The 16,250-nt window shown below is 43.6% G+C and overlaps 1 pseudogene; it reads right to left on the minus strand.

Moving 5' to 3' along the window:
- Positions 1-203: 203 nt before the first annotated feature.
- Positions 204-4,706, minus strand: LOC145399313 (uncharacterized; annotated as a pseudogene).
- Between the last annotated feature and the right edge of the window lie 11,544 nt (positions 4,707-16,250).

The following is a 16,250-nucleotide window of genomic DNA, read 5'->3' on the forward strand; positions in this document are numbered from 1 at the left end:
ACTGCATTCATTGATGTTAGTCAAAAGTTGCTACACAGGTTACAAAACTTCTTTCCTATCCTTATCTTATTCTAGTAGCTTAGTTACTCTTTTAGGAGCTGCCTGGCATGGGCCAACTGGCCTACTGCAGTTATCCTTTCTTCTTATGTTTTTAAGTATGTTCACTTCAGTGCCTAGACATAAACTGCATGTGGAAAAAAATCCTAGATGTTCAACACACTCTCAGCATTTGCTTTTGCGTAAATATCCGCACCAAACAGCTTTAACATTGCCTGATTGGGTATGAACTCGTTACAACATATTCCATGCCTAGACATAAATGCCCGGACATGCATAATGTTCTCCAGTGTTTCTTGCTGCATCCGATTCCGTACTTTATTTTTTATCAAGTTCATCTGTGAAAATGCTCGTTCTACAGCAGCATTACTCACTGGAAGCGCCAACATTGTTAATGCAAATTGACCCACCTCCTTGAAATCCTGCTCTCCTGCTGCATCTTTATGGCTGAACACTTCCATCCAAAATTCACTAATGTCATTAGACATTTTATGGTTCCATTCACACGTGTCCAGCTTCAGCCATTGTTGTTCAAGCTTGCCCACGTCCCCTTCATACACTGGGAGAAAAGAAAGATCCCCCAGACGTGGCTTTCTGAGACCCAGAACAATCTCAGGGGAGAGACAGGCCATGCTCTTCAAAATCTGGACATTAGTGGGCAGCCGTTCACGTATTTCACGTAGAAGTGTCAGCATAAATTGACGACAGTGGGATCTGATGTTGTTAACAAGGTCAGCATGAAGACCACTTCTTGCTACTTCCAGATTGAATTTGACACCCATATCTACTGCCGCTAACGGCATAAGGTTTCGGTCATCTGCCACCTATAGTGAACCAAAGGACATGAGTTACCATAATGATACACACAGACAGACAGACAGACAGACAGACAGACAGACAGACAGAGAATGATGTGTGTGTGTGTGTGTGTGTGTGTGTGTGTGTGTGTGTGTGTGTGTGTGTGTGTGCAGTAGTGGTAGTTGGAGGCGGGTCGGAAAGCCAGACAAAGGAAGGGTGGGATCAGGTGGGAGAGGGCCAGACGGCCGCCCTTGTGAAACATTGACAAGGTGACAATTGCTCTCCGGGGAAGGGCTGGGGTTAAGAGGATGAGTGGAGATAATGGACTTTAATCTGGATGAAAGAGAGAGAGAGAGAGAGAGAGAGAGAGAGAGAGAGAGAGAGAGAGAGAGAGAGAGAGAGGTGGGGGGATGGAATTCGCGTCGTTAGTAATTATGGGATTAGGGTTGGGTTGGGCAGGCATGGTGAAGGGTGTGAGGGATAGGGAGATGAGGGGGAGGTGCACTGTGCAGGATGGTCATTATGACTGATGATGGACATTAGCACTGTACTGGGAACATTTAGGTCACATTTGGACTTAGTAAGCCCTCATTTAGACCATGCTGTGCAATTAAGGTGTCCTTACTGTAGAATGGATACAAGTTCGTTAGAAAATGTCCAGGGAAGAACGACAAAAATCATACATGATGGTCGGAACCTTTCATATGAAAACAGACTAAAAAGACTAAATTTGCACTCACTAGAAAGGCGTAGAGTAAGGGGAGATTTAACTGGGGTGTTTTAAGTGAATGAAGGGTGTTTTTATGTAACCTAATTTTCTGGAATTCTCTAAGACTGTAGAATCTGAAGGTAACTGTGTCATTGTAGAAATTATGCACTTAAAAAGACTAAAAATTACGAGTGATGAAATATAATTTCATTATCATTATTCAAACATTTTAGTCTTTCGGGGTTGGGGTGGGAAGGCTTCTCATACGTCGAAGTTAGTTTCAGAAAGTACCACCCTACACTAAATTCTGAGGACACCGCTGAAAAGTAGGCTACTGATATAGTGCCTGACATAAAGATTGCTTTGGAGAGCTGAGACCTTAGTTGTAGAATAGGATCTCTGCGGAGAAAGTATTGTTAGGGGTAGGAAGAAAAAGGAAGGAAAGGGGGAAAGAGAAGGATACGGACAGGAGACAAGGGAAGAAAAAAGAGAAGGAGGGGCAGGTTTGGAAATATGAGATTTGGAGGAGAGATTTACACTCATATCTTCATGTGAACTCTTATGTACCTGCATACACATATTATACGAGAGAGAGAGAGAGAGAGAGAGAGAGAGAGAGAGAGAGAGAGAGAGAGAGACTATATAAAGAAGTGTACTTGTACATGTGCCGACTTAAGAAGTGTCCTTTGTGGGTATATTCATTTACTTGAATTGACAGTATGATATCTGAAGTAAGAAAAATTAATGCAAAATAATTTAAATATCAAGTAAATTAAAAAATATGTAATTTCTTCTTTAAATTCAACAAGAACGGAGTGTACTGTGTAAAAGAAATGAACGAAGCTTTAACTGAAGAAAATATGACGGATATAATTAAATTAATCTATCTATCTATCTATCTATCTATCTATTTATATTTATATTCAGATATTACCTCGTAAGACATGAGTGAGTCCCACGTAGGGAACGTGCGTGGCATCATAATCCTCTACAGGAGGGACTGGTATAGGGACATCAGATCGTCCAAAAGTTTGCTGACGTTGCATTGCTCCCCTTGGAAGAGTTTGTTCACTCTGTTCACATCACATACCAAGGGCTGTAAGAAAGCTAAGTATGCCCTGTTTGCAGAGTCTTCATACATTTTACTTAGTACTTCTGAAGTGTAGCTCTTGTCGTCTCCTTTCACCAGCTGAAAACCGTAGATATATACATATCAATACTCTCTCTCTCTCTCTCTCTCTCTCTCTCTCTCTCTCTCTCTCTCTCTCTCTCTCTCTCTCTATATATATATATATATATATATATATATATATATATATATGTATATGTGTATTTAGATAATTGCAAAGGACTTTGAAAATAAATAAATATATATTACCTGGAAATGTAACTTCAGCTCTTCATGCTGCTCCAGAATCCTTGTGATGCATGGTGCAATGGACATCTATCGTGTATCTGCCAGCTGGAGTATCTCTAAAGGTTCTTCTCCCACGTTGTCTTGTACAAATCACTGTACTTTTGTTGTCTCTGTGTGCTCTGAGAATAATATCTACATGTTTCTGATATAATAAATTCTAGGTGTTTTGGTTATATTCTCATAGCATACGAGGCACACAGCTGCAATGAGTGACAGATGCATTTTATATGCATGATATGGGGATTAATTTCTCTAAATCTGCTTATTACTGAATTATTTACCCCACTCATTACATTACACCCGTCAGTTGCAAGCCCAACACGTCTTCTTGGACTGAGTTCTGTCTTTTCCAGAAACTTCAGGAGTTCTTGTGTCATGGCTTCAGCTGTGCCTGAGGGCAAATTTACCAGACCCAAAAACGATGTGACTATTTTTTTCTTCATGTAGCTGGGGTACCTCACCATGATGCACAGTTGTTTTTTCGTTGTTATATCAGTACTTTCGTCTATAATTAATGAATATTCGCTCTCACCAATATCATTACGCAAATCCTTGAGCACTGACGGGCCTAAAACATGGTTGATGATTGCCGTACATTTTGTCCTGTGGATGGCTAACTCCTTGCAAGAAATGGCGCTGATTAACTCTCCCAGGTGATCCACAGTTAGAATGCTTGAGTGGCACGCAATGTGGGCTGCAATTCTTGTTTCTGCAACTTTAACAGATGGATCTGCATCTCGTTTGGTGATTCCTGTCTGGAAAAGTGTTCTTGCATTTGAGAAAGGAGCAGCATTTCTTTTGTGTTTGTCCGTGGTCGCGTGTCGTATTAAGTCACCATGATGTGCTCTGAAGGTCATTTTACAAAATTTACAAAAAGCCTTTCCATCGTCACCTGGAATGTGTGCTATCCAGTCCTTCAAGACTGGATCCTTTTCCCATTCTCGTGCGTAGTGCTTATTGTATCTGGCCCACTTTCCCATTATTTGATAATGACTGTGCTTGTACTGTGTGCTGTGGCTAGTAGTGCAGCTGGCAAAGAAATGAGAGGCAGCGCTGAGCGCTGGCAGAGCCTCGACTCCCTCGAGCCTTGAGGACTTGAGGATTAAAATAAGAGGCTAGCACACACACACACACACACACACACACACACACACACACACACCCATGGGATCATGGAAGGTCAGGTCAGGTAGAGGTGCTCATTGGCTGTTTCACAATGCGTGAGGGGAGTGGAAGGGTAAGGATTACCGAGTCATACTCGTACACCAAGCATACACCATGTCCTTGTACTTTTTTTATGAACATCGTATCCACAACACAAAATCGCCCAATACGCTCCCAGTCACTTTCAAAATCGCCCAAAAAAAGCGCAACGCGCAGCCGTTGAAATTTAAGCGCCGTTTAAATTTAAGCGCAAATCATCTTCCAAAGTCGCCCAATCTGGCGCGAAACGCGCGCATCTCATAACCCTGATGCACGAACATTGTCTGAAATGTGCTGTGTGAGTGGCTTAACTTACGAGTCGGCACTGCGTACCGTGTTGGAGGATAATGTAATTTATGCTATCTTTACTTGTTAAACGTCACAAATGCTCTACTAAAGCTAAAAATGGCACAAAGATTGGGGTTTCATGGTCTAACCATCGGCCTTAAAGGTGTGCCTGGATATACCTTTCTCTGTATCTGCTGCTGCTGATGATGTTGACCCACCTGGTATGTATACCATAACTCTAAGGATCCTACTACCACTCTTCCACCTAATCTTGCGTCCTATGTCCAATCAGGCGATATTCCATTATATAAAGAGCAACTAGACAATCGTTTGCAAACCTATCGAGATGTTGTGGCTTTACCTGGCGAGCCTATGGGGAAGACAGACTTGGTTAAACATCGAATAGAATTAGTTCTCGGTATTCAGCATGTTTATGTTCCAGCATACAGACTACCACACAGCTTGAGACAACAGGCAGATGAGATAGTACAGAATATGTTAGACCAGGACATTATCGAACACTCTCTCAGTCCGTGGAATAGTTCACATTTCTTCCCGGCCAAGATAGGAGGTGAATTTAGGCCTGTAGTAGACTATCATAAAGTAAATTCTGTCACTGTACCCGATCGTCTCCCATTGTCAATTTTAACAGATTTACTAGAATCACTCAGTGAGAATAATGTAGTCTTTACATCCCTTGACTCAGTGGCTTCTGGCAAGTGGAAATGGAAGAGTCGTCTCACTCAATTACTGCTTTCAGTCCTCCATCTGGACATTTTCAATTTAAGAGACTCCCTTTTGGCTCTATGAATGCTCCGTCAGTGTTCATGAGATACATTCATTGTATAGTCAGTGGCATGACTGGCCATTCTCTTTTTGCCTACGTGGATGACTTCCCTGCACATTTTGCCAAGCTCCGACAAGTTTTTGATCGCCTTCAGATGGCGGATCTAAAGATTAAACTCAGTAAATTGACTTTCTGTGAAGGAAATTTTTTCTTTGAAACGTAGTTGATGCTGAAGGAATTCATACCACAGATAAAGTTAAAGCAGTCACTAATATTCCAGAACCTACTAGTACTAGTGATGTAAGAAGTTTTCTTTGTTTGAGTGGTTATTACCGGCGATATACTGAAGGAGATGCACAAATCACCATTTCTCTGACTAAATTACTAAAGAAAGATATACCATTTTGTGTGGATTAAAGATCAGTCACAAGCTTTTGAGACACAAGATAGCACTTGCCAATGCCCCAGTCCTGGCATTCCCTGATTATAAGAAACACTTTATTTTGTGTACAGATGTGTCTAGGGTAGGAATTGGTGCGGTATTGGTGGAACTTGATCAGGCGAAAGGGAGACGTGTAATAGCGTATGATAGTCGTTCCCTGAATACCGCAGGACGTATTTATAGTGCTACTAATTGGGAAGTTCTGGCAGTTATTAGGTCCCTCAAACATTTCAAGGGTATAGTATACGGTTACCCAGTGCATATCCAGACAGAACATCTCCCTCTTTGTGGCTTGTTCAAGGGAAGAAATCTTACAGGTCGGCCAGCTCGATGGTCAGTTATCATTCAGTACGTGCTTTGAAAATCAAATATAGTTGCAGATGATCTTTCACGTTAAGTAGCCGCGGCAGTTTTGCCATGTCAACCCAGTGCATCACCATGTCAACCCAACGATACTCCTCGCAAAATCTTAGCCTCAGATGTTTATAATTGTTAGCGTACAAACCCTCTGTGGTCCCAAGTAATTTGATTCTTAGAATCGGGAGACACTTCAGCCTTACGTACCAAGCCAGTGCCAATAGATGATTTCATGTTAGAATGTGGTATTTTGTATAGGAAGACATTGCTTACGGGAATGGACATACCAAACAGAAAAGTACACGAACTCATTTTCCCTACTGATCTAATACCTGCGGTGCTTCACATCGCTCATGACTCTCATGCATCTCATCCGGGTCAATGTATGAGACAAGCACGCCTTTCATACTCTTGGCTTACTGTGCGTATGGACATTAACATTCACTGTAACTCTTGTATTTCCTGTAATCGTCACAAAGGATCGACGGGACTACCTGCCCCACTCTTGCAATATCTAGTCCCATCACTCCCTTGGGAAACTGTTTCTACTGACCTCCTTAAATTACCTCTCACAGAATCCGGTGCGGAATATTTGTTCGTAGCAGTCGATCATTTCTCTCCCTAGTGTGTTCTCGTGGCTCTTCAAGATAAGATCGCTAAGAGTATTGCACTTACTTTTATAGATCATGTCATTTGTCCATTCACTTCCACAGAGTTTAACAACAATCTCCTTGTTGAGATTTGTAGACTATGTAACTTCAATAAATGCAATGTCATTCCTAATCATCCAGCTTCCAATGGCCTTGTAGAGAGGCAAAATCGAAAAATTGTGGAGTGCTTGATGCACCTAGGTTCTCAAAGTGCGTGCTGGGATGAGTGGATACCCCAGGTTGCAGCCTCCATCAAGAGTTCTATCAATGCATCCATTGGCGAATCTTCATTCTTTGTCTTATATGCGTTCGATAAAGATCTGCCTTATTCCATCCTGGAGGGAGGAGGAGGAGGAGGAGGACGACGACGACGACGACGACGACGACAACGACGACGACGACAACGACGACGACGACGACGGGCTTTTCGATGCTCCTTCATGTATTTGCTTGTTTCTGCTCCATGTTTTGACCTCGTAAAAGTGTCTTCTGTTATTTCTGGTTCATTTTTTTTCACTTCTTCCTTCACTGAGTTGCACTTCTTGCCTCTCTTAGTTTGTGTATATAGCCTTGCTTGGATTGTCGTTAGTTAAAAGCTGCATTTAAAAAGGTTTGTTTGTGTGTTTTCCTCTGTCGACATGTTGAATATAGTAAGACATCTGCCACACGTGAGGTACTGTTTATTATTCAAGAGTGTCAGGACATAATATATTTATTAGGTTTTGGTTGTGTGTGTGTGTGTGTGTGTCTGTGTGTGTGTGTGTGTGTGTGTGTGTGTGTGTGTGTGTGTGTGTGTGTGTCCGTGTGTGTGTTTGTGTGTTGTGTTTGTGTTTATGTCTCTTGTGTATTTTTTATTTCATGTGTGTGTGTGTGTGTTTCTCTGAATTTGTGTGTTTTTGTTTCAATGTTTGTGTTTGTTTTCTTACGAGTAAGTGTCTGATTCCGGACACAAATCTTACTGTTTTCCCGTTAGTCTCAACAGTCCCACGTACCGTTTGGCATCCCCTATCACCACTTTGACGCTAATCCCCATCGTCCATACTGAATACACGTCATGTCTATCTCATTCAGGACTCAGTGTTTGCACGTGTGTTTTTATGATCCTTGCCTACCTGCCAGTCTGCTCACTTGTCTTCTAATCCGTCTTTCCCTTACCATTCCTAGTGTTCATTTTGTCTTCATGCTACCTTCACTCTCAATTTCAGCTACAGTGCAGTCTTTATCCTAAACAGCACATTTTGTAGGGTGAATGAAATTTTCAGATTAGCTGTCAATTGCTTAAAACTCAGATTTACAAAAACAGCCGAACAATACGAACAAAGTAAACAGACATGACCTATCCTTAGCTCAAAGGAATCTGCAGAAGCTAGAATTTTATTTACGTGTATATTAGTTCAATACTTAGTTTACACTCTCCAGAGGTGCCTCAGAGGGACGCCCCTATGTGGAGGTACCGATTTACCCGGACGGCTAAACCGATTGGTCATAAGAAGGTCCTTTATCCACATCTTATCCCCCGAGAGGAGAAGTGTGAACTCGTTAAAAGGGAAACTAAGCATGTAATCCTGAAGCTTTACATTTCAGAATAGTCTGGGATTAACAATATTTACGACGACCACGTCGAGGACTACGACGACTTTTCTAGCAATGCACCCGTATCTGCTCGAGGTTTTGAACTTGAGAGAGTCTGTTGTGTCATTCGTGCTTCCTTTAGTTGCATTTCTTCCATCCCTGAATTAATCTTCGCTCTTACCATAGTTTGCCTATATAAGCCGAGCGTGTATTGTCGTTAGTTGGGACTTTGATGCATGGTCGTGAGGAGCGTAGACGTGTTCTCTGTTGCGCTCCTCTCTAGTTTTCAGAGCTGCCTCACCGGCATTAGCTTTTTTTTTCACCCTTCTGGTGACACTTAGGATTAGCTAGTACTAATTTTCCTCCCTACCCTTTCTAGAGATATAATAAGTGTCTATATCTACTTACTAAGATTACCTTTGCTTACTCGCCCAAAGAGGGTCCCCCCCATTGATCGCTCTGGGGTGTGAAGTAACACGGTCGGGCCTCCCTGGAATGGTTTGAGAGGACAATCTTAGCCATAGGTGTGTTGTCCTGGTTTTTTTGTCCCTTGTTTGTTTTTTCTCTTTCTTCCCACTTCCCCCTTTAGGGGAAGTGGTCACTATGGCAGACGCCACTGCTGCCTCCCCCTCCTTCAGGTGGGGAGGTAGTCCTGACCGACCCCCGACTGTCTCACGGACGGACTACCCCCAGACTGAACGGCCCCGGACACGCCCTTTGCTAGACATTGATGTAAAAAATGCAAGTTTTGTTTTGTTGCACGCGGTTGGTTCTACTCCCCTGTCCAGCCTCAATCCCTTCATTATCAAGAAGGTAATGGATGGATGTGCAGGAGAGGTAGAACATGTCAAAAAACTTGCTAGCGGAGATCTCCTAGTAAAGACTGCAAACTCGTCCCAGGTTAAGGATTTGATGAAGATGAGCAAATTCCATTGCTATGATGTTGTGCCGACGATCCCTCACTCCATGAATTCCTGCAAGAGAGTCATCACTTGCAGGGACCTCATGGTCATGGAAGAGGACGACATCATAAGTGAACTTGCTCATGAAGATGTAATTGAAGCCCGTTTCATCACGAGATTTTCCGAGGGCAGGAGGACGAAAACGGCAACTGTTATATTGACTTTCGGTAAGGTGACTCTCCCAACCCATATCAAAGTAGGGTATGAAATTGTTAACGTAAGGCCATACATCCCTAACCCACTTCGTTGTTTACGATGTCAGTTATATGGACATCATGAAAAGTCTTGTCAGGCTTCTCAATCAGTCTGTGGCAAGTGCGCAACGCAAGGTCATGATGCTGACCATTGCACATCGGAGGGTGTCAGCTGCTTTCACTGCAAGGGTGCTCACTTCACTTCCTCTAGGGATTGTCCCAAGTGGAAGGAGGAGAAAGAGGTCTGTGCGGTGAAGGCGACTGAGGGCATCTCTTTCTACGAAGCAAGGAAAAAGGTGAAGGAGTTGCATGCAACTCCCACACCGAATAGGTCCTATGCTTCGGCAGTGATGTCCCGCCCTGTGATGTGCACTGTGGAGACGCAGACTGGTCTCGTGCTTGTTAATCAAGTCACTCACTCTACCTCTGCCTCCACCTCTAAACCTCCTGTACGATCCAACTCTCTAACTGACCTCCCTAAAGCTTCATCATACTCGCAGGCCGCTGCTGCTTCTCAGTCAGTCAAGTCTAAATTGAAGCCTGACAAGACTGTAAAACATAATTTCACCACCCTTTCAAAGCCACATCCTCATGTCCTCCCTGCTCCTAGCCCAGCGAGGGAGAGGAAGAATAGCTCTTCCTCAGTGGAATCTGGGAGCCTTGTTATTGCCGATAATACGGAGGTTTCCGTCAGCAAGCACCGGGAAAGGTCCCCCGGTAGCCACTCGCCTGGTCGCGGGGGGCATAAAAAAACTAAACACACTGGCCCCCCTCGTAAATCTTAAACCGCCGCATTCACTATACTACAGTGGAATTGTAGAGGTATTGGGAATAAGTTACACAATATAGCAATCTTGCTTTCTATACACAGGCCAGACGTTATTTGTTTACAGGAGACGCGCCTGCAGGATCACCCTGATCCTCCACAGTTCAAACACTACCACTCGTATAGAAGATATGAAGGTCACGGAGTAGCCATATACACACACAAATCACACCCACAAACGGAACTGATTCTAAATTCTACTCTGGAAGCGGTCGCGTGCAGAGTAAAATTTAATAACACGTATCTGTCTAGTTGCTCTCTGTACTGTCCTCCACATGGCCCCATTGATAGTGATGCTTTAAATTTACTAGTTAATCATCTCCCTGGGAATAAGTTAGTGTTGGGCGATTTTAATGCCCATCACTATCAATGGGGTAGCTTGAGGATTGATGGTCGTGGGGAGCAAGTAACCAACCTAATACTACAGTCCAACCTCAGTCTTCTGAACAATGGTAGAGCGACTCGTGTAGATGATCGTACTGGTAACTTTTCGGCCATTGACTTATCTTTGGCCTCCCCTGGTATACATCAAGATTTTTTATGGAATCCTTATGACGACTCTTTGGGAAGTGATCATTTACCCATCTGTCTTTCTTATACACGCGACATCATTTCGGACCCTCCACCTCCAAAATTTAACTATAAGAAAGCAGATTGGGGATCCTTCTCAAGGATCGCCAATTTAGATATATCTGGGGAGACCATAGATGTTAAGGTCGAAAATATAACTACTTCCATATTACACGCAGCTGAGGCTGCTATTCCCAAGACTTCTACAGTTCATGCGAAGCATAGAGCACATTGGTGGACGCCGGATTGCCGACAAGCATTAAGAAAACGCAATAGGAGATACAGGATTTTTGATAGTCAGCCCACTGAGGAAAATTTTATTGCATACAAACAGGCACTTGGTAATGTGTACATGGAATGTAAGAGGAGCGAATGATGAGATGAAAGAGAGAGAGATTGTCCAGGTGCTTGAGGATGCGAAAGTGGATGTATGTGGAATAACTGAAACAAAATGGAGAGGAGAAAGTGTGAGAGAATGGGAGTATGGATGGGGTATATGTGCAGGAGTAGATGAGAATGAGAGGGCAAAGGAAGGAGTGTGTATAGTTGTGAGTAAAAGATGGAAGAAGAGCATAAGACAGTATGGATCAGTTGGGTCAAGGATTGTGTGGGTAAAGTTGAAAGTTGGAATACAAATGTGAGCGATTGTGTGTGTGTATGCGCCAACGCAAGATCGTGCTAGAAGAGTGAGAGAAGAGTTCTGGACAAATGTGGAAGTGTGCATGGAAAAGTTTGGAAGGAATGAGAGAGTGTTTTTGATTGGTGATATGAATGGTAAAGTTGGTAATGTGAAGGTGGATGGAATAGTTGGTGAGTGGGGTGTGCCTGCTGAGATAGATGAGAATGGGAGTGCGTTAGTGGACATTTGTGCTGGGAGGAGGTTGGTGATAGCCAATACCCTCTTCAGGCATAAAATGATCTACAGGTATACATGGCGAATGATGAGATGGGTGGGTGGTGAACTGAATGAAAGGAAGGCAATGATTGATTATGTGTGCGTGGATGAAAGGATGCGAAGATGTGTAAAGGATGCAAGAGTGTATAGAGGTTGGGGGAGTGGACTTTCTGACCACTACTTGGTGGTGGCCAGAATTAGGATGCAAGTAAGGTGGAGGAATAGAAGAAGGGAAAGACGAGAGGAAGGAGTAGTTGCAAGGAGAGTGGAAAGGTTACAAGAGGATGAGAAAAAGGCAGAGTATAAGTGAGAAGTGGAGGAACGATTGGGCAAATATGAATTGGAGCAGATGGGAGACGTGGAAGGTGTGTGTAAGATATTTACAGAAGAAATATGTGCAGCATGTGATGTGGTGTGTGGAAGGAAGAGAAGACGGAGGGGGGTGCAAGGAACAGCGTGGTGGACTGAAGAGGTAAAACAGGCTGTGGTACAAAAGAAGAAAGCATACAATGAATGGATGAGAAATAGGGGCGTGGAAGAAGTTGAGAGGCGGAAGAGAGAGTTATATGTGGAATTAAGAGAGAGGTGAAAAGATTAGTAAGAGAGAGTAGGAAGAGAGTGGATGAGGAATTTGGAAGGAATTTGAGTGTAAAGTGGAGGGACTGTAAGAAAATGTTCTGGAGAGAAGTGAAAACAGTAAGACAGGGTGGAAGTGAAGTTAGCAGGGGAGTGAAAGATAAAAATGGTAGATTACTAGTGGAGAAGGGAGAAAAAGTGAGCAGATGGAGAGAACACTTTAAGGAATTATTGAACGTAGAGGATGGAAGTAATGCGAGTATAAGTGGCTGGGGAATGGCTGGGAGAAGGAGGGAGGTGAGAAGACAGGAAGAAATTAGTACGTTAGAAGTTGTGGAAGCAATGAAGAAAGTTAAATTGGGGAAAGCCCCAGGAATTGATGGAGTGTGTGGTGAAATGCTGAAGCATGGGGTAGAGATAGTAGTAGAATGGATGTGGAAGATGTGCAGATTGGCCTGGGAGGAAGGTAGAGTCCCGGAGGATTGGAAGTCAGGTATAATTATTCCCTTGTACAAAGGAAAAGGGGAAAAAGAAGTGTGTGGTAATCATAGGGGCATTTGTCTTCTTAGTACAATAGGAAAAGTGTATGGTAGGATACTTATAGACAGAGTAAGAGAAAGAACAGAGAAATTAGTTGAAGAAGAACAGGGAGGCTTTAGGAAGGGAAGAGGTTGTGTAGATCAGATATTCATTCTCAGATCTTTAGTGGAAAAGTTTCTAGAGAAGGGAAAGAAGTTGTATGCGGCTTTCATGGATTTGGAGAAAGCATATGACAGGGTGGATAGACAAGGATTGTGGAAAGTGTTAAGAATATATGGAGTAGATGGGAAGTTGTTGAATGCTGTGAAGAGTATGTACGATGGTGCGAAGGCTGCAGTGCGTGTGGATGGTGAACTAAGTGAATTTTTCTCTTTGAAAGTTGGTTTGAAACAGGGATGTGTCATGTCTCCATGGTTGTTCAATCTGTACATGGATGGGGTAATAAAAGAGGTACAAGGTAGGGTAGTGGATGTTGGAGTGGCCCTGGTGAGAGAGGATAGTGTTTGGAAACTCCCTGTACTGTTGTTTGCAGATCATACTGTGTTGTTGAGTGAAGACGAAGGGGAGCTGCAAGGCTTGGTGGATGAGTTTGAGAGAGTGTGTAAGAAACGGAACCTAAAGGTGAATGTAGGGAAGAGTAAAGTGATGGTCTTTGAGAGAGGTGAAGTCAGTGAATGTACAGTGAGGTTGGATGGTGAGGAATTGGAAAATGTGAGTACGTTTAAGTATTTGGGTAGTGTGATGAGTAAGGATGGAGGTTTCGAGGATGAAGTGCTTGAAAGGGTACAGCAGGGAAGAAAGGTTGCTGGTTCCTTGAAAGCAGTGATAAGAAAGAGGGAAGTGAGCATGGAACTAAAAAGTTACTACATGACAGTATTGTGAAACCAACTCTAACGTACGGAAGTGAAGCTTGGACATTGTTGGAAGGACACAAGTCAAGAGTGAGAGCAGTGGAAATGAGTTATTTAAGAGGAGCCTGTGGAGTCACGTGGAGAGACAGGCTGACGAATGAGGATATAAAGGAGCATTGTGGTGTGGATGTGGATGTGATAGGAAGCGTTGTGAGGAACACACTGAGGTGGTTTGGCCATGTGGAGAGGATGGAGGGTGAAAGACTGACGAAGAGAGTGTATGTGAGTGAGGTGGAGGGTGGAAGAGGGAGGGGGAGACCGAGGATGAGATGGAGGGATGGGGTGGAAAGGTATATGAGAGAGGGGGGTGTGAGTTGGAAGCAGGGGAGTGAAATGGCGGGGGACAGGGCGACTTGGAGGCGATTTGTTTGTGGCCACCCCAAACGGGATTGAGGCGTCTGGCAATAGATAGATAGATAGACAAACAGGCACGGGCTGAGGCAAGGAGAATAATAAGAAGGGCCAAACGTGACTCCTGGCGGTCCTTTGTGTCCACGGTGACTCGTACAACACCATTACGTAAAGTCTGGTCCACCATAAGAATATTAAATAATAAAGGCCCATATTTCCCAGTCACCACCTTGCACAAATAATAACATCTATGACGAGCCCATGGACGTTGCTAACATCCTCGCCAGGAGTTTTTCTCATGTAAGTAGCTCAGCCAATTATGACCCGCGTTTCCAACATCATAAATGCACGGCTGAGCTACAGATATTAGACTTTGCCACAGAAGACGTAAACTTCCCGTACAACCAAGAGTTTACGCTAGATGAACTGCTGCTTGCCCTTAAATCCTGTAAAGACACCAGCCCTGGACCAGACACCATCACGTACGGTATGATCCAGCATCTTAATCAGGACAACCTGATTAAGATGTTAGCATTGTACAATGAGATTTGGGCGTCTCGAACGTTCCCAAACTCATGGCACTTTGCGCACGTCATACCGATACCCAAAGAGGCTGATCGTCTTATGAATCCCACTTCATTTCGTCCTATTGTGTTGACTTCTTGTCTATGTAAGGTCATGGAACGTATGGTTAACAATAGGCTTCATTTTGTTTTAGAGTCGAAGAATTTGTTAAATGATCAACAATGTGGCTTCCGTAAATACAGAAGTTCACTAGATCATTTAATGAATCTGGAGCATTGTATTGCAGAGGCATTTGCCAATAAAGAATTCATGATAGGGGTGTTCTTGGACATCCATAAAGCCTATGACATGACCTGGCGACACGGTATACTAATGAAGCTCTATGCTTATGGTTTAAGAGGAAATATACCTGTTTTTATTTCAAATTTCTTAAGGGACAGAACTTTCTCTGTCAAACTGCCCTGTAACCTAACATCGGATATATTTATCCAGGAAAACGGGGTGCCACAGGGAAGTGTGCTTAGTCCTACTTTATTTAGTATTATGATCAATGATATTCTGTCATCAGCTCCCATCCCGAGGAATCTTAAATACTCGCTCTACGCTGACGATTGTGCAATATGGCACTCTTCCCGTAATGCACAATTTTCGGCTGGGCGGATTCAAGCAGCCCTTGACTCCGTCCACCAATGGGCCTTGCAGTGGGGATTTAAGTTTTCCATACGTAAGTGTGCCGCTATAGTTTTCACTAATCGTAACGTACCTAATTTGTGCTTAACTTTGGATAATCAGGCGGTACCTTTTCAAAATTCTGTAAAATTTTTAGGAATACATTTTGATCGTAGAATGAGTTTTAAATTTCACGTTAATACTTTGCTTGCTCGTTGTGATAAACCGTTAAATGTTCTCAAGTACCTAGCAGGTACTACCTGGGGTGCCGACAGAAAATCTTTATTAATGGTGTATAATTCCCTTATTCGATCGAAGCTTGACTATGGCGCACAGGTGTATGACTCTGCATCCGATGCCACGCTGAAAGGATTGGATGTGTTACAGAATAAATGCTTGCGAATGTGTCTTGGAGCCGTCCGGTGTACCCGTGTGACTCGTATGGAAGTGGAGGCGAATGTGCCTCCCCTCTGTATTCGCCGTGACCACCTGGCCTTGTCCTAAGGCATAAGGACGTTAAGGAAAAGTAATATCGGCAATGTGGCCTGTACCCCCCTGCGTCAATACCACCACCTTCTGCGGGGGGTGCGTCGGCCACTTGCCACTCGCCTCCACTTACTGACTCAGGAGCTTGATGTGGACCCCAGTGACTGTGACAAGTTGGTCCTTAAAAATATAGCGCCTTGGGAGCCATCCGGCTTTTCAGTCGATGTTACATGGCTCCCAGCACCAAAGGCCAAGGCGCCGGAGGCGGAGGTCCACCAATTGTTTCGTAACATCATTGTTCGTCACTTGGGGTCCCATCAATTGTACACCGACGGCTCCAAGTCGAGTGAATGTTTGGGTGCAAGTGTGTGGTCGACTGAATGTGCCCTCAGGTATCGGTTGCCGACTCATACATCTGTGTTTACTTCAGAACTTTTTGCTATTGACAAAGCCATAGACTATGCT

Source organism: Coenobita brevimanus, chromosome 48, assembly GCF_032717465.1.
Source record: "Coenobita brevimanus isolate Jiangsu-jjx chromosome 48, ASM3271746v2, whole genome shotgun sequence".
Classification (NCBI taxonomy): domain Eukaryota; kingdom Metazoa; phylum Arthropoda; class Malacostraca; order Decapoda; family Coenobitidae; genus Coenobita; species Coenobita brevimanus.